The 18,490-nt window shown below is 42.6% G+C and overlaps 1 pseudogene; it reads right to left on the bottom strand.

The window, feature by feature from the left end:
• Window positions 1–731: 731 nt before the first annotated feature.
• LOC147905238 (uncharacterized) lies at window positions 732–1,320 on the bottom strand (annotated as a pseudogene).
• Window positions 1,321–18,490: the final 17,170 nt, after the last annotated feature.

Genomic DNA, 18,490 nt, shown 5'->3' with positions numbered 1-18,490 from the left:
GATCAGCACTAGAGCTTGAGACCACATCAGCACTCGAACCGCCCATCGATGCCATGCCAGTCGATGAGCCCCAAGGAGAGCTAGTGCTAGATCAGCAGTATGACTATTGTACACAAGGGACTGAAATGCCATTGGAACATGTTGAGAGTTCATGCTCAACATCATGTGATCATGTGTGCATAGCACCATCACGTGATCATATGTGCATAGCACTAACCTTATAGAGTGCTATAAAGGAAAGGGTTAGATCCCCTAACCCTAACCCTAAAAAAGGGTTTGTATATATTCTATTTTTTCAACTAATTCTAGTGTACATTTAGTCATTTGTGGTGTTCTCTCTAGCTGTGCTCTCTCTCCTCATCTCCACTCTTCTCCTCTCCCCTCTTCATATTTTGTCATGGTATCAGAGCTCCCTTGTCTTCCGCTGAGACATTGAGATTCTTGAGAGTGCGAGAGAGATTGTGAGATTGAGAGTTCTCTTGAGTGATTGTGAGATCCTTCCCTTCACTTCCATTCTATTCATGTGAGAATTCCGTCCATGAGAGATTGAGAGATTTCGAAAGAGAGATCTAGATCTTAGTCTTTTGAGAGATCTTGTAAGGTTTTGTGAGAGAGAAAGGTTCATTTCTGAGCCTCTAAGTTTCTGTAAGGTTTTCTTGAGAGAATCTCTTCTTCACGCTCAGCAAGCACGACTCTGTCATCTCCAACACGCTCCAAGGTCCCCAAGTGCTCTACCAGCTGCAGCGACCTTTACGGACTGCCACCAAGCTGTGCCATGGATGAGGCTCTCCAAATGACCTTCTCCCAAGCTTCATAGCTAACGCGCCAACGAGCTTGGCCCGCCGAGCCACGCTCTCAGTGAAGCTTCTCCAAAGCAAGGCAGCGTGCATGCTCCAATGAACTGCACTATTCAACGAGAAGCCTAAGCTCTCTGGCCACACAACGCCTCGACGACAGAAAAGCCTCAACGAATATACTAAGGTCTGTAGACGACGCTCCAAGAAGTTCTCGACCGTCAAAGCGAGGACGTAATCGAGCTTGTTTTGACTTTCCTCGAGGAGACCGTACCTGAACATCCATCGAAGTAAGGCCTCGCCTTCAAAAATACGCCGTGGGCTCTTCTCATCAAGAGTAAGGGTCATGCGAGCATTGTTACGCATACGACTAAGCACATATTGCACTCTCCACAGTTCGCGCTTATTTCGGAGACCGTACTCTCCGACTAGCTTCAGCTCTGCGTCCAGACGCTCTTTCTCATACGGCCTGCGCGGTTTTTTAAATGTTTTTTCCATAATTGCGATAGAAGCTAACGTGCACCATAGCTGAGCAGAGGAATCTCCTCGAACGATTGGCCGATTCCCACGGACAGCGACGGACCTCCAAGCTTCTGCCAAGATCATCGCTTTGGCTTCCTCACCTGACAATCCTACCAACTCAGGCCAGGTCTTCATCAGAACTGTGTTGACTTGAAAGATCTTTTCAGTATTTCCGCTCGCCTTTAGCTTCTGCAACTAAACGAGAGAGACGACGAAGGACGGAATCCTGAGATTCCATCGGCATCTTGAGAAGATTCCGTCGATCCTAGAAACCAAACACGTGGCAACCTTATCTCCAATTGCCACATCATCAGGCACCCGGATGTGCCACGTGTACCTGTCTTATCCTCTGCCACATCACCTGTGCCACATCATCAGTGCCATGTCATCTGTGCCATGTCACCTGTGCCACATCATCAGTGCCATGTCACCTGTGCCACGTCATCAATGCCATGTCAGCATTGCCACGTCACCCTGCTAACATCATCTGTGCCATCTCAGCACTGCCACCTTAGCAGAGTCCAGTCAGCACTGACCCTCTACAGGCACAGTCCCTTGCCAAGCACACTGTGCACACACTGCATGTGCACACTCCTGCCACCTCAGCACAGAGCTTCACTAGCACACCTCTTGTTAAGCACAGTGCCACATCATCCCAGCATGTGACTCACAGTGACACATCATCATTGAGCACCATTTGCACTCCTTTTGCCCCTCCACCTAGATCAAGTCGTATCTCTTGATCCAGGAAGAATTTGAGGGTGCTCCAAAAAGGAAAGTCGCTTGATTTTTTGTGCTCTACGCGCTCGTTACATCACATGCACATTTCGGCGCAAGTTATACTCACATTTGAGCCTCGCCGACAAAACCACTTCCTTCACGCACATTTGCCTCTACATCGACGCATCTGACCCAGCACTTAAAAAGAACAAAAGAAAAGGAATTATTTGCTGCTCTTTCATCGATCGACGGTTGGTTTAGATCTAGATCAGAGTAGACTAGATCGCCATAGAGGGGACGCTTTGAATTCCCCAAGTTGCCAATCTAAGCCATGCCCGAAATTCCCGACTAGTACCAGTCCATATGCTCACATCTGATTTCACATCATTACATTACCTGAAACCTTACGTTCATCAGTTCAGTGAGCAAACTTCAGAGTTCAGAGGCATTGCAGATTGATTCAGTGGGCAGATAGCACTTGATTTCACACACACATGCCACCATTGTAAAGCCTATTTGGCTATCTCACGGCATCGTGCACATCATTTTTCAGCCTTGTAAAGCCTCTTGGCTATTCCCGGCATCATTGCCACAAGCCTTGTAATACAGATCAAATCTTTATACTGCAGTTCTATCTTCACCGACGGTACAGAGATTTCACTTGGCATCTTCAGTGTATTTGCATTTGATTCATACAGAGTTTTTCAGGACACTTTTGAGTACATTGTTTGCACCATGTCGACTAGCAACCTCAATCTGGAGGCATCTGCTAAGTTAGACAACTCCAATTACGGTACATGGAAATACCGAATGGAGACCATTCTTGTGCTTCAGGACAAATGGGAGTATGTCGATGGATCCATACCTAGACCATTGGCCGATCCAGCCACCAGTAGCTCTACTCCATTTGTTGTCACAGCACCAGCAACGGGATCTACATCGGGATCTACATCTACACAAACAGTTTCCACACCAGTAGCAGATCCTGCCATTGCCCGAGCTCAAGCAGAATGGGATAAGAAAGACAAGTATGCCTATCACCTGATCAAGCAGAATGTGCAAGATGTCATGCTAGGACAGCTCAACACAGTCAAGACATTAAAAGAAGCATGGGATATGTTCGTAGCTCTCTACGAGTCCAAGAACACATCCAGGATTCTCACCCTGAGAAACCAGATCAACCAGATTTTCTGCAATAGCAATGAAACCGGTCATGCTTATGTACTCCGCATCAAAGACTACAACAATCAACTTGCAGCAGCAGGAGAGACTATGAATCCCGCAGAAATGGTTCAAGTAATCCTGAATGGACTAGGAGAAGGATATGAGAATCTAGTCCAGAGTATTGCCATCCAACGGCAAATTCCAACACTGGAAGAACTTCAGTCAGAGTTCTACTTGGTGAAGAACTCAGGACTCAGGCCATTCAAGCACGTAAAGGTCATTCTAATGATCAGGCATTCACAGCTTCAGACAGAAGCAGAGGCAAAGGCAGAAACAGAGGTAGATCATATCAGATAAGTGGTCATCATCAACAAAGTCAAAATCAGCATCAGCATCAGCATCATCCTCAACAACATCAGAATCAGCAAAGAGGAAATCATTCCAACCGAGGAAGATTTCAAGGACGAGGGAATGCATCCACCAATGTGTCAAACGTTCAATGCAACTATTGTCACAAGTTTGGACACTATGAAAGAGATTGCCGCAAGAAGCAGTATGACCAAGGCGGTCAATCCAGCAGTAATCGAGGGAATTCCCGAGCAAGAGGAAATCATCGTGGTGGACATTCTAGTCACAGTCATTTTGCAAATGAACATGGAAATATGTTTCTTGCAAGTGAGGAATTGCATCAGACTGATACAATGCACCTAGACACTGATTTCAATCCCAAAGAGGATTTCAGCTATCAAGTCGACCAAGTGGAATAGGATCCTTGGTACATCGACAGCGGTGCATCATCTCATATGACAAATCATCAGGAATGGTTCACAGAAATGAAGCCATTAGAAGGTCAAAAGAATGTCATCTACACAGCAGACAATACACCGAATCCGGTTCAAGGGATAGGTTTTATCCCTATGAATAATTTCACTGGTACAAAAGGATTAGTCAAAGATGTGCTCTATGTTCCGAAGCTCAGCAAGAACCTTTTGTCAGTAGGTCAAATGACGGAAGACAATTACAAAGTCATCTTCGACGGTGATGAATGCACTATCAGAGACAAATCCAAAAGAGGTCAGCTAGTAGCAAAAGGTGTCAAGGAAGGACGCTTATACAGGATGCTAGCTACACTACCAGATAAGCATGCCATGTCAGCTCAAATGCAACAGATGCCACTATCTGCAAAATGGCACAAGAGATATGGTCATGTCAACTTCAAGTACTTGTTAGATCTCAGGAATCAAAATATGGCAATTGGGATTCTGAAGCTACAGTTTCTTGGAAAGGTTTGTGAAGCATGCTGCTTCGGCAAACAAAAGCGAACCAACTTTGTCAAAAGTACCTCTCGTGCACGAGGTATTCTTGATTTGATTCATACAGATTTATGGGGTTATGCCCAGACCCGCAGCATCAATGGTTCACTTTATTACTTTATTACTTGACCTTCATCGACGACTACAGCAGATATTGTTGGGTCTACTTTCTGAAAGAGAAATCTGAAGTGTTTGCCAGATTTCAAGAATTCAAAGCCATGGTAGAAAACCAAACAGGCAGAAAGATCAAGGTCATGAGATCAGACAGAGGAGGTGAATACATGTCTTCAGCATTCATGAACTTTTGCAAAAATCACGGCATTCGAAGACAATTCACATGTGCAGATACTCCTCAGCAAAATGCAAGAGCTGAAAGAAAGAATGGGACTTTAGCAGACAGTGCTAGAGCAATGCTTAGTGAAAAGCATCTTCCAAATCAGTATTGGGCAGAAGCAATAGCTACAACTAACTACTTGCTTAATCGGCTTCCTACCGAACCGATACAAGGTATGACTCCTTATGAAGCATTCACTGGACACAAGCCACGCATTGGGCATCTCCGCATATTTGGTTGCATAGCATATGCCCACATACATGATGATCATCGCAGGAAATTGGATGCGAAGTCACGCAAATGCATCATGGTTGGCTACAGTGAAGAAAGCAAAGCATACAAATTGTATGATCCCATCAACCGCAAAGTCATTATCTCCAGAGATGTAATCTTTGATGAGGAATTAGAATGGAAAACCTCACCTACACAGGAGATAGAAGCATCGACTTCACAGTCATCTACAGAACAGGTTGATGAAGAAGAGCAAGAATTGCCAGCAACACCCCCAGCAGCGCCACAGCAGCTCAGACGGTCTACTAGGGAAAGCAGACCACCAGCCAGATTGACATATGCTCAGAAAGGCAAAGCAATTCAGGTGGAAACCACCAACTATGCTCTTATGACTACCATCATGGCTACAGAAGAGCCAGTGTACTTCGAAGACGCAGTAGATAAGCCAGAATGGCAAACTGCAATGAATGAAGAAATGGATGCTTTGTATAAAAATAACACTTGGGAATTATGTGACCTTCCACCAGGAAAGAAGGCCATAGCCAACAAATGGGTATACAAAGTGAAGTACAATCCAGATGGCAGTATTCAGAGATACAAAGCCAGATTAGTTGCAAAAGGATTTGCACAACAATATGGCCAAGATTATGATGAGACTTATGCTCCAGTAGCAAAGATGGATTCCATACGGTTCTTGATATCACTAGCGACACTTAGTAAATGGAATGTGTATCAGCTCGATGTCAAGAATGCATTTCTCAATGGTTATCTAGATGAGGAAGTCTACATGCAACAACCAGCCAGTTATGTTGAACCAGGAAAGGAGAACAAGGTTTGCCATCTCAAGAAAAGTCTCTATGGCTTAAAGCAAGCACCCAGAAGTTGGTACAGCAGAATTGACCAATATTTTGCTGATCTGGGATACATGAAGTCCAATGCAGATCATACTCTCTTCTACAAAGTTCAAGGGGAAGATATTACTATTGCACTTTTGTACGTAGATGATCTGATTGTGACAGGAAGCAAGGATAGCTTCATCAAAAAATTAAAACAAGACTTATCTGCAGAGTTCGACATGAAAGATCTTGGACTTATGCACTATTGTCTTGGAATTGAGTTTTGGAGAGATTCAGATAGCACATTCATGAGTCAGCTCAAATATGTTGACAGTCTCCTGAAGAAGTTTCATATGGCAGATTGCAAGATTGCAGCCACTCCCATGGAACAGAGTTTGAAACTTACTAAAGCTTCAAAAAAGCCTACAGTCAATGACAGATACTACAGGCAACTCATTGAATCTCTTATATATCTGACAATCACACGGCCAGATATTTGTTATGCAGTAAGCTCACTAGCACAGTTTATGGCAAATCCAAAACAATCTCACTGGAATGCAGCCAAAAGAGTCTTGAGATACATAAGAGGTACAAGACAGTTTGGGATAGAATACAGAGGAAGTCATCCACGGTTGCATGGATACTGTGATAGTGACTATGTCGGAGATCATGAGACCAGGAGATCGACACAGGGAGTGGGAAGAAGGGAGGAGGGGGGGGGGTGATTTCAAGAGAAAAGAAAATGGGAAGTATTAGGGAACATACCTATAAACCACCCTATGAGTAGCCATGTCCAACTCAGATAGTCCATCTCCTTTTTTTCCACCCTTGCTCTCCATCTTTGTTTCCTTTGATCTTAGCACCACAAACATATATTTTCTCCCCTCCTGTTTTATATCCTCCATGTATTGCTGCAATGTGTAATCCTTAGGGGTATCCAAAGGCATGCCCATTATTGTGATCACCCTCAAATCTTCAAGCACTTTCAATGACTGTCTCTCCACCTTCTCCAAAAATATCTCTCTACTAATCCACCTAAACAGTAAAAGTTGATGCAATTTTATAATAAAAAAATAAGAGTCATGCCATTAGCAAGAAACTTGAAACAAACACCATGAAAGATGATTTGTATTGGTAGAAGAAACACACCCTCTGTACTCAAGGTCGCCCACAGGCATGAAGTACATGTCTCGCATAGGTTTAGTGGCTTCTAACAAAGAAAGGAAAGTATTTTTTTTTTCTAATCTCAAATCAGACTTTGCAATGAGTTGGAGCTTCTCCAATGTCACGCAAGAGTCCATACCATCAAAGCGCAAGGCAAACAACTTTTCCAACCAAGCCTCTCCAAGACCAGGATCTATACAATTCAACACCTATCCAAAGGTGACATGTCAGTCACTTAACTTCAAAATAAATGCAACAAAGTATAGAAAATTCAATTCACACCTTTCCCATCCTATCAACAATTCTCTTTTGAATTATGGTACACTGCTTTCCTTCTGCCTCTCCCCTTTGATCTAAAGGTAGCTTTGTAGATATTTTGTCCATTGCTTTTTTAAGCTTTGTATTGTACTCAACCTACATACATAAGTTCCAATTAGAGAAAGCAAAGGAGTGATAAAGATCTAAGCATCAATACAAATGCAACATTCTACCTGGAAGACAAGCCTTGCCAGATAACCTCTTGTCAATGGAAACCATGGCTTCTTCCCTTTACTCTCTTGAGCCCTCCAATTCTCTATTGATTTGATCTCACTCGAAGACAATGTTTTCATAAACACCATAGAGTCACACTCACAAATGTTGTGTGCATTTATGAGTATGTCCCTTAGACTGGGTTTGATAATGGCATGTTCATTCATGCTAGAAAACAAACAGCAAAGTACACAACCCAATCAATAAATGCAAAGTAGCATAAAACACAAATGTGGAGAAGATTCAAAGAGTCCATGTACTTACAAATTCATTCGTTGTAGCCCTACCAAGAGAGCAATCTCACTAATTTTCCTTGGGTCAATTATTGTGCATACCACTCGTACATGTCTTTTCTTGTTTGTAGGAAAGATTTCCTTGATAACACTCATCCATGCAGTGGTCCTATGATCTTTTGCGACATAAAATGAAAGTCAGTGTTAGACATCACATCTTTCTCAAACTCCCCATCCACCTCTCTCTAGGTGGGAGACCAACTCTTCCTCATATCATCTGTCACAACTATCTCCTCTCCATCACTCTTGCAGACAGATACAATGAAAGACCCTTTCTCTCGGAGATAGCCCTCCACTTGAAATGTACTTTTGAGTGAAGATACATCATCACAAAGTCCTCTCACTCTTGGGGGAAGCTTCAAGGCTCGAGAGAAAGAGAGATAAAATCGCTTCAAGGCTGGAGAGAAAGAGAGATAGAATCTGACCCAGCCCACCACGCCCTTCCTCATAATATCTCTAGATTTTGTAAGCGATTTTGTAGTAATGATTTTGCAGGCGATGGTCAATATTAGACAGATTTTGCAGGCGTAGCCTTTAGAGAAACGATTTTTGAGGGATTTTGTAGGCCTGGTCATTATTAGACGGTAGGAGAAGACCGCATAACTAACACCTTGTAATAGTGAGGAGAACACCATGTAATGACTCATGATGGAAATAGTAATATTGCTCGTTCATGCAAATGTGAAGTAAACTAACACATTTCGATAGTTTTCATTTTAGATATGGATTTGAAGATACTACTCATTCTACTATTGCTAGTAAAATATAGTAATTATAAATCTTTAATTTTTTTCTTGATATTTTAGTCTTTCAATACCAATATATAAATTTGAAAGTTACTTCTCTTTTTATTCATTTATATTAAATGTACACCCTTACTGAATGAAATGCATGGAGGCGTCATTCAAGTTACTATATGCATGAAGGCATCTTGTTCAAAGATTACCATTATTCTAAACAAATAAACACATATTGTTCAATAAAGACCTGTAGTTAAACGACCACCTTGGATGCTAATAGTGACATCCATTTGCATTTGACACTTATAGAGATGAACTTGCTTCTCTCCCATAATCCAATGCAGTGGCTCTTTCAACACTTCTCTTTGCTCCATTCTCTTCGGTCTCCAACACATCTATGCCATTTCTTCTTTTGCCTCCCTGCTTTGACCCTTTGTGTAGCTAGCTTTTACTTGTTCTTTGGTTGGTGTTGTCTAGTGCTACATCTTGGCTCTAGCATTTGAATCATGCCTTTTTTAGTTTTCATTCGCTTTGGAGAACACGAATCATTGACCATTCGTTTTGACACTCCTTTCCTAGAGGTTTCATTGGTGGAGCTTAAGGAACACTTTCACATTGAGAACGAGGACATTGAACTGCATCAAGAAATTGGAATAGATGAGCTTGCCATTGTACTTCCAGTGGTGAACTTAGAGGATGGTCAGAAAGGGTTCAAGATTAGTGGTGGCCAACAATCAACCTTAAGAGTTCACATGTCCTATAAGAGAGGTACTCATGGTGAATTTATGAATCATGAACTGAATAGTGTGGTTTCACTTATAGAGAGGATTCCTTTTAAGAGTTCTCTTCATGTTGCACTCAAATCTGCAGTTCGGGTGGAGAAGGTTACTGAGCTTCCTCTAACTTATGATGGATATATTGTCTTCGAACTTCCACCTATGCCTAAGGGTTCACCAATGTCTGGAATGGAACAGAATGCTAATGGTCATGTTTGGACAAAATATTCCACATGTTCGCAAAACTGCTTCAATGGTGTTGTGAGAATGAGTAGATGTTCAAGTTATTTGAGATGTTGTAATTTGGATTGTCCTTTCCTTGAACGAATGGGAATTTTAAATGATACACAATGGGAAGGAAAGCTTAGGAGACCTCCTCTACTTGGTCCCATTGATCCAGCCTTGGGGTCACTTGTGTGCAAGCATTGTGATGCAATACAAGAGTGTGTTTACCTATGCAGTGCTATTATATATTATTGCTTTCCCCATGAACGAGTGAAGGCAACGAGATGCGCAGTGCATGTGGGTTTCCATGACCATCCAGTTGAAAAAGGTAGAAGTCGAGCAAAGGAAATGCAATAGAGGATCTCATTTCAATGCGTGCTAGGTTGAATGGAAATTCCTCTTGCAAAAATATTGAGGTGTCTGTGGAACAAGACCTTGTGATGGAGATGATGCTAGCAAAGGATGGGGTTGTTGTGGAGCCGCTAGATGATCAAAAGTTCAAAGAAGTGCTTGAAACCATTACACCAATGACCCAGAGAAGGAGGCTTCAGAGAGTGGTGCAGAGCGCAAGAAGTGAGGCTAGAGGAGGGGATGGTGGAATGGATTCAATACTTGATTTAAATAGGAGATGCAAATATCCATACCTACAAAGTATCCTATTTCTTGAACAATTGCAAGATGAACAAAAACCACATATCTTCAAAATGTCGACCATTGGTCCAGGATCAGGAGTTGATCTAGTGAATCGCATGCGGCCTGGTGGAAGCTTGGGATCACAATGGGTTCATTTTGACCATGTGCATCGAGTGAGGGGATGGTCAACAATGGGTGCTCATGTGTATGACCCATTCATAAGGGAACTATTAACTATAGCAATATGTGAATTTAAGGTGGAGGATAACCATGCTCAAGTTCGATTCTGGGGAACAATACAATGGAGAAGAATGGTTTTAAAAAACCTGAATTTCATGGATTCATGGCAGATGAAGCAGGAGCAAATTGGCTGGCTATCGGCACTGTTTACAATGGTGGACCTGAAAATGTGATGGATGGTAGAGAAAGAACTTGTGTTTTCCATTGGGAGATGAGCATGGTTGAGCACACCAGACGATGCATTAAGCCACAATTTCAGGAGGAGAATAAAGTTCTATGTCGGAAGTGGAGAGAGGCAACAACTTCAACTTCTGCAGACCAATGCAAACAAACATTGAATTTGTATTGGTCCCCGATTCATGTGAAGGAGGGTGAGCTACCAACATTGCATACGTGGCTTGCTTGGTGGGATGTTAGAGTCAACCAGTGGGGGGAAATGTTCTTGCGGCAAGAAGAGCACTCTAGATTTGTTCCTACAGTGAACCTTTTAGAGACAAAACATTCTAGCATGAGAGCAGCACATGGATATGCAAAACACATAACATTGTATGATGCTTGTGCATCAGATCTTGCAATGAGTGTCCTTTAGAGTGCCCACTACAATGCCTTTATGAATGGAAGACACTTGGGTACAGCACCAAATTTGGATGCTCTCCGGCGAAGAATACTTGATGGTAGTGGGTCTGATAAAGGGGATAGAAATAGGCTTGTGGATTTATCACACACAATGATTGAAGAGGCTGGGATACAATCTCTTGAGATGAATAGGCCAATAACAGAACCGGTGAGCATAAGAAGAAAGAGGGGTTCAAAATGTTCAACATCAGTCCATGGAAATGATAGTCATCGACCAGAATACATGACAGTGACAACAAGGAGAGTGATAGGAAAAAGAAGACATATTGATTTTAAAAGTCCCATCATAGGACATGGTTTGTAAAGAGATAGATATTCATGAATCCAATTGGTACATAGCATTGTCACATGCTTTGGCTACTTGGTAGAGAGTCAGAGACGATGTGGGGCACTAATCAGTTCACTTGGTAGAAGTGCAAGTTATGGTGTGCCAGCCCCTTGTTTTAAGGGAAGAAGGCAACATTCTCATGGAGTGATAGAGAAGTTTGTATGGTTTTGTAATACTTCTGTCACCCATACATGGAATGTGGATAAATCCATTCAAGGTGTTCCTGGGGTCTCTCCAGGTGTATGGAAGGTTGCAAGTGGGACATCAATGACTGTAGATGAGAGGGGTGCCCTTGTAAGGCAGGGTTCATATTTAATAGTGATGATTCTATTGGTGTGATGGGACCTCCTTACGCACAACAGATCCATACACCTAGCCATGTGCGCCCTTCTCATCATGATGGAAAGCTTGTTTCATGGAGAAGTAAGTTGAATAAAGATTTCAAGGAAAGGATACACAAGGCAGTTACAGAAAATGGGGAGGTGGTGAGAGAGAACATCATTATTCCACATGAGGTGCATGTATTCCATGTTCATACAACAGGATCAATGTCCAAGGGGCTAACATATAGTGTCTTGATTTCAGAGTTTCCACGTTGTACATGCCTTGATTTCACAGAAAGGGAAGCAAGAAAAAGTCCCTACATGCCTTGCAAGCACATATACTTCGTGTTTATTGTTGTCTTGGGCTTAACTGAAATGGTGCATCAGTTTATGCATCAGGGTGCATTGACAAAAGTTGAATTGTTTCAAGCTATGGGTGGTAGAAGAAACCCATCAAGTATGTAGTGTATGGCTTGGATGCCCTTTTTTTGCATTTCCTTCAGAATCGGATAATATATGTAGGTGTGCTTCCTTGCATGAAGCTGCACTAAGTTGTATTTTTTGAAGGTGGAAGAAACCCATCAAGCATTTAGTAGGCAGCCTAGATGTCCCTTTTTTATATTTCCTTTGGAAGCAGATGATATACATAGGTGTGCTTCCATGTTTTGGCAATGCACGAAAAAACATTTTCTACAATCATTCCAAGGGTTGGAAGAGATTTTGAAGCATCAAATTTTTATATTAATTTTTTTTTGTATGACATATTCTTTTTGTGCTATGGAGTTAATAACTTTTAGAAAAAAGGTGTCTTCTAACAACATGAAGAGCAGTTCATGTAATATGTTACTATTCTCATTATTGAAAGCATTCAATGTTTTATTTTATCATTACTTTTTCACAGCAAAGGAAACATGATTTGAACATGTACTTCTGGAAACATGCTAGCCAAGATGCAGGCGAGTGGGTAAGCTTTCTTGAAGCATAAATTGTGGTAATCGGCTGTCCTGATGAATATGATGTGGTTGTTATTAAACAGATAACACCTTGCATTGTTGTTTGTCCATGCTCGCTTATTTGGCCTCGCTCGCTTTTCTTCGCTCGCTTTTTGGTAATCCTCAAGGATGTGAAGATAGTGGGAGAGAGGGAAGGAGTCTGACTTGAAGCTTTCTCACAATCACAATGGGGGAATACACACAAAGGTGGAGGCTGAAAACAATTTTCCTCTTCTTAGTTGTGAAAGCCAAAAGAACTCTAATACAAAGAAATAGAAGAACCCTATATGTGGGTCTCAAACCAAACTCAAATAACTAAGGTGGCATACTAACTGAGCCACGAACTAGTGTAGATAAGGATAGCTGTCATCCAGCTATTATTCGTGGGCGGTGTACCAACCGCATCTCCAGCTAACAAGTCGGTGACATAAATACACAACGGTCACCCTGGCATATCGCGAGTGGAGCTCGATATCTCAACACTCCCCCTCGAGCTCAATCCCCATTCCTGCACACCAAGCAGGTCTCTGAACTTGCACAGCTTCTCTGCGCCCAATGCTTTCGTGAATATGTCAGCTACCTGATCCTCTGTGCTGACATAAACTAGATCAATAAGACCTAGTAAAACCTTCTCCCGCACATAGTGATAATGCACCTCAATGTGCTTTGTTCTGGCATGAAAGACTGGGTTCTTTGCCAAGTGTATACTGCTCATGTTGTCACAATAAATGACAACTGGCCCATCTGTAGACTGATGCATATCATAGAGTAGCTTATGCAACCAAGCTACCTCACATGCAGCCATTGCTGCACCCCTGTACTCAGCCTTTGTGCTCGACAAGGCAACTGTAGGCTGTTTCTTGCTGCTCCAAGTGACTGCAGCACTCCCAACAGAGAACATATATCCACTGGTAGATCGTCTATCAGAAACACTTCCAGCCCAATCAGCATCAGTGTATCCATGCAACTGTATCTGAACCCCAGCCTCATAAAATAGTCCATACTGCAATGTGGACTTCACATACCTAAGTATGTGTCTAGCCACATCCAAATGCGGTTTCTTTGGAGCCTGCATAAACTGACTTACCAACCCAACAGCATAGCTCAAATCTGGCCTGGTAATAGTCATGTAAATCAAACTTCCTACTATGCGTCTGTACATAGTAGGGTCTTCTAGAAGCTCACCTGCATCTACCCTCAGCTTCACATTCTGCTCCAAAGGAACTGAAATAGGCTTACAGCCTGTCATCCCATATTTGGACAGCATGTCCAATCCATACTGCCTCTGCAAGAGCTGTATCCCACTTGGTGATCTAATCACCTCAATGCCCAAGAAATAACGCAGCTCTCCCAAATCTTTCATCTCAAACTTCTGCTTCAATAGCATTTTCACATGAAGGATATCTTCATCACTATCACCTGTGATGATCAAATCATCAACATAAATGACAAGCAGCATAATCCCTTTCTCTGTTTTTCTCACATAGAGTGAGAAATCTGCCTTGGAAATCTGAAAGCCAATAGTGACAAGATACTGTCCTATCTTGTCAGACCATGCTCTAGGTGCTTGCTTCAAGCCATACAAGGCTTTCTTCAACCTGCAAACAAACTCAGGATGAATAGCATGAACATAACCTGCTGGCTGCTCCATAAAGACCTCTTCTTGCAAATCACCATGCAAGAAGGCATTCTTTACATCCATCTGATGTAAAGACCATCCCTTTGATGCAGCCATAGCAATGACTGCTCTTACGGTTGCCATCCTTGCAACCGGGCTGAAAGTTTCTTTATAATCAATGCCATATGTTTGTGCATACCCCTTGACAACTAATCTTGCCTTGTATCTATTCACAGAACCATCTGCATTGTGCTTGATCTTATAAACCCACTTACAGCCAATTGCATTCTTGCCTTTAGGCAAAGGCACCAATTCCCATGTAGCATTAGCATCCAAGGCATCCATTTCTTCATCCATGGCTTTCTCCCATTTTTCATTTCCCATGGCTTGCTCAAAAGAAGTGGGTTTTGGTTCCTGTATCACTTTGACCATATAGGCATAGTGAATGGCTGTAAATCCATCATATTTCAGCCTATCCACAGGATACCTAACCCTGGTAGACCTGCGCAAAATAGGCTCACTTCCAGGTGCTCTCAAAACATCCCTGGTCTTCCTTACTCCAGGTGTAACAATAGAAGGAATACCCAACTCATCATCAATGCTCTGCTCTGAGCCACTGGATTCACCATCCACATAAGAGTGACCTGCATTCACATCAAACATGGGCTGATCTACCTTCTCTTTTCCTTTTCGTGATACCTGCGTACCACTCTCTGCATTGCTTTGAGGGGATTCTCCTGATCTCAATCTGCCTGTCCATGGCGAAGTATGTGAACCACTGGTAGAGGACACTCCAGGTCCACTGATATTCTGTGATTGCTGCTGTGCATTCTGTGCAGCATTACCATTTTGTGCATCTACATCAATCATCACATTTACTGGTTTATACCAGCTGCTCATCTCATAAAAAACAACATCTCTACTCACTGTGAACTTGCGTGCAGAAGGGTTATAGCATCTATACCCTTTCTGCTGCAGAGAATAACCAATAAAGATGCACTTCTCAGCTTTTGGATCCAACTTGGACCTCAACTCATCTGGCACATGGACATAGGCAATGCAACCAAAAATCTTCAAATGAGAAATATCTGGTTTCCTACCAGTATACATCTCCTCTGGCGTCATGCCATGTATTGCTGCAGTGGGAGTCCTGTTCATTATATAAACTGCTGTAGCAACTGCTTCAGCCCAATAATAATCTGGTAGATCTTTTTCATTTAGCATAGCCCGAGATACCTCTCCAATATGCTTGTTTTTCCTTTCTGCAATTCCATTTGCTGTGGGGTATGACTGCATGAATATTGCTGCTTTATACCATGCTCCTGCAAGATCCTTGCAAACTCATTTGAGAGGTACTCTCCCCCTCCATCTGACCTTAGGCATTTTATTTGCAGGCCTGTTTCTTTTTCCACCATAGCTTTGAAAACTTTGAAGTGCCCAAACACTTCACTTTTCTTTTTCATAAAATACACCCACAGTTTTCTACTGAAGTCATCAATAAATGTGACAAAATAGTGACAGCCTCCAATAGATGCAGCTTTTGTAGTCCACACATCAGAGTGGATTAATTCCAATGGCTTTTTACTCTCTTGAACATGCCTAGGAAAAGGTTTCCTTGCCTGTTTTCCAAATTGACAGGCTTCACAAACCTTGTGCATTTCTGCAACCTTGAATTTAGGCAATCCTGCAACAATATTTTGGGCTTGCATTGATTTAAGCCACTGTATATTAACATGACCAATGCGTTTGTGCCAGATATCAATATCTGCAACTACACCGGTCCCATGTGCAAACATTGCTGCACTCAATTCAGGCATGTCCGCATCCAACGTAAACATCCTGCCCTTCTTCTTTCCTTTTGCTATCAAGCGACCATTATTTTTCATATCCTCAACAAAGCATCCATGAGGATTAAATCTGACCTGCAAGCCCTGCTCAACCATCTGACCAACAGAAACTAGGTTCTTGGTGATGTTCGGGACATGAAATACATCAGACAAGTATTTCTTTTTCCCATCCTGCATAGACAAAGGAATTTTGCCAATCTGCACAATAGGATGTGCAGTATCATCACCAGTCTCCACAAATCCTGGCTTTTCCATCTTCCTTGCATCTTGCATCCATTCTGCATGACCTGTCATGTGGTTTGACGCACCTGAGTCAACATACCACACATCATTTTGTTCTTCTGCACTTGTCACAGAATTGGTCATATGATGCACCATAAATAGATGCTCATTTCTGTCATCACCCTGCCTGCTAGAAGATGCATAATTGCCTTGCTGCAATTTTCCACTCATAATGTCATTCTGCTTTTTATAGCAGTCCTTAGCCATATGACCCATTTTGCCACAATAGTAGCATTCAACATTGCTGTTTGCATTTTGGCTTCTCTGCCATCCACCACGGCCTCTTTGGCTCCCCCTGCCTCTAGAGTTACCACGTCCTCCTGCATAGGACTGGTTTTCTTGCGTTTGCTGCATATTCTGATTTCTACCATGGCCTGCAGATCGGCCTCCTCTACCTCTGCCTCTACCTCTACTAGCATTTGAGTAGAAGATAGTTTCTTTTGAAGTTCCTACTGAAGAAGATGCACCACCATTTCTCTGCTCTTCAGAAATTAGAAGAGCAATCAGCTCCTCAAAATCAGGAAATTTTTCACGGACGGCAATGGATGTCCGGAACTGTGCATAATCCTTTCCTAGACCATTCAAGGTCACAGAAACCAAATCATCATCATCCACTGGCGACCCAATGGAAGCAAGTGCATCCGCAATTTTCTTCACCTTCATGTGGTAGTCATTGATGCTCATGTTTTCTCTCTGCACATTATGCAACTCTTGTTTGAGTTGCATTTTCTTGGCCTGCGTATTTGTGCTGTACATTTTAGCCAAAGTATCCCATGCCACCTTTGGCGTACTTGCATCCTGAATATGCACAATCATGGAGTCTGAAATACTGATAGACAGCCAGTACATAACTTTCCTGGCTCTCTCATGCCATCCTTTGAATGCCTGCATTTCCTGTTGACTAGGAACATTAGGAAGAACAGGTTCTTCTTCATTTCCTGTAATGAACTCCCAATAGCCTTTTCCCATCAAGAAATTCGTCATTCTAAACTTCCATGCCTGGAAGTTGTTCTTGTCAAGATTTTCAGTGACAATCTGTGAAAGAGAATCAGATGCCATTACAGAACACTACAAAATATTCTGTCACTGCAAAAAACATAGCTTTTGCCTCACACGGGCAGAACTGCAAAACTGACGAAAGTGGTATTTCACCACATAGTCACTTCCTAGTGATGATTTTGCATCAACAGGCAACAAGCATGAATCTGCAACTCCCAATATCTCTGCACACAGGCATACGATGCAATTTCTGGTGCACCTTTCCACCGACTAGCCGCGCAGTGGTCGCACAGCAAAAAACAGGGCCTTTTTCTGAGTGTCTGCGAAGAACTTCCGCCTTCAAAACGGGCCCCGAAACGGCCTCAAATCAGAAAAATAAAGTCACTAAGGGCTTCGCCCTTACCCGCAGCATATACTGCGCTCTCGCCACACCGCGAAGGGCGTCTCAATCTGAAACAGTGCACTCCTGCACTTCTAGCTGTGCTACCTGCAGAGATTTGCTCCCAAACTCAAAATAGGAAAGCAACACTGGTCCTCTTACCAGGACACCACGAACTTGGCTTGCTTTCTTGAGCTCCTTACCACGAACAAGGCTCTGATACCATGTGAAGATAGTGGGAGAGAGGGAAGGAGTCTCACTTGAAGCTTTCTCACAATCACAATGGGGGAATACACACAAAGGTGGAGGCTGAAAATAGTTTTCCTCTTCTTAGTTGTGAAAGCCAAAAGAACTCTAATACAAAGAAATAGAAGAACCCTATATGTGGGTCTCAAACCAAACTCAAATAACTAAGGTGGCATACTAACTGAGCCACGAACTAGTGAAGATAAGGATAGCTGTCATCCAGCTATTATTCGTGGGCGGTGTACCAACCGCATCTCCAGCTAACAAGTCGGTGACATAAATACACAACGGTCACCCTGGCATATCGCGAGTGGAGCTCGATAT

The sequence above is a fragment of the Dipteris shenzhenensis genome, chromosome 1 (genome assembly GCF_047967505.1).
Source record: "Dipteris shenzhenensis isolate YYH24624 ecotype China chromosome 1, Dip_SZ_1.0, whole genome shotgun sequence".
NCBI classification, from domain to species: Eukaryota; Viridiplantae; Streptophyta; class Polypodiopsida; order Gleicheniales; family Dipteridaceae; genus Dipteris; species Dipteris shenzhenensis.
This window is presented reverse-complemented; position numbering and strand designations above follow the sequence as displayed.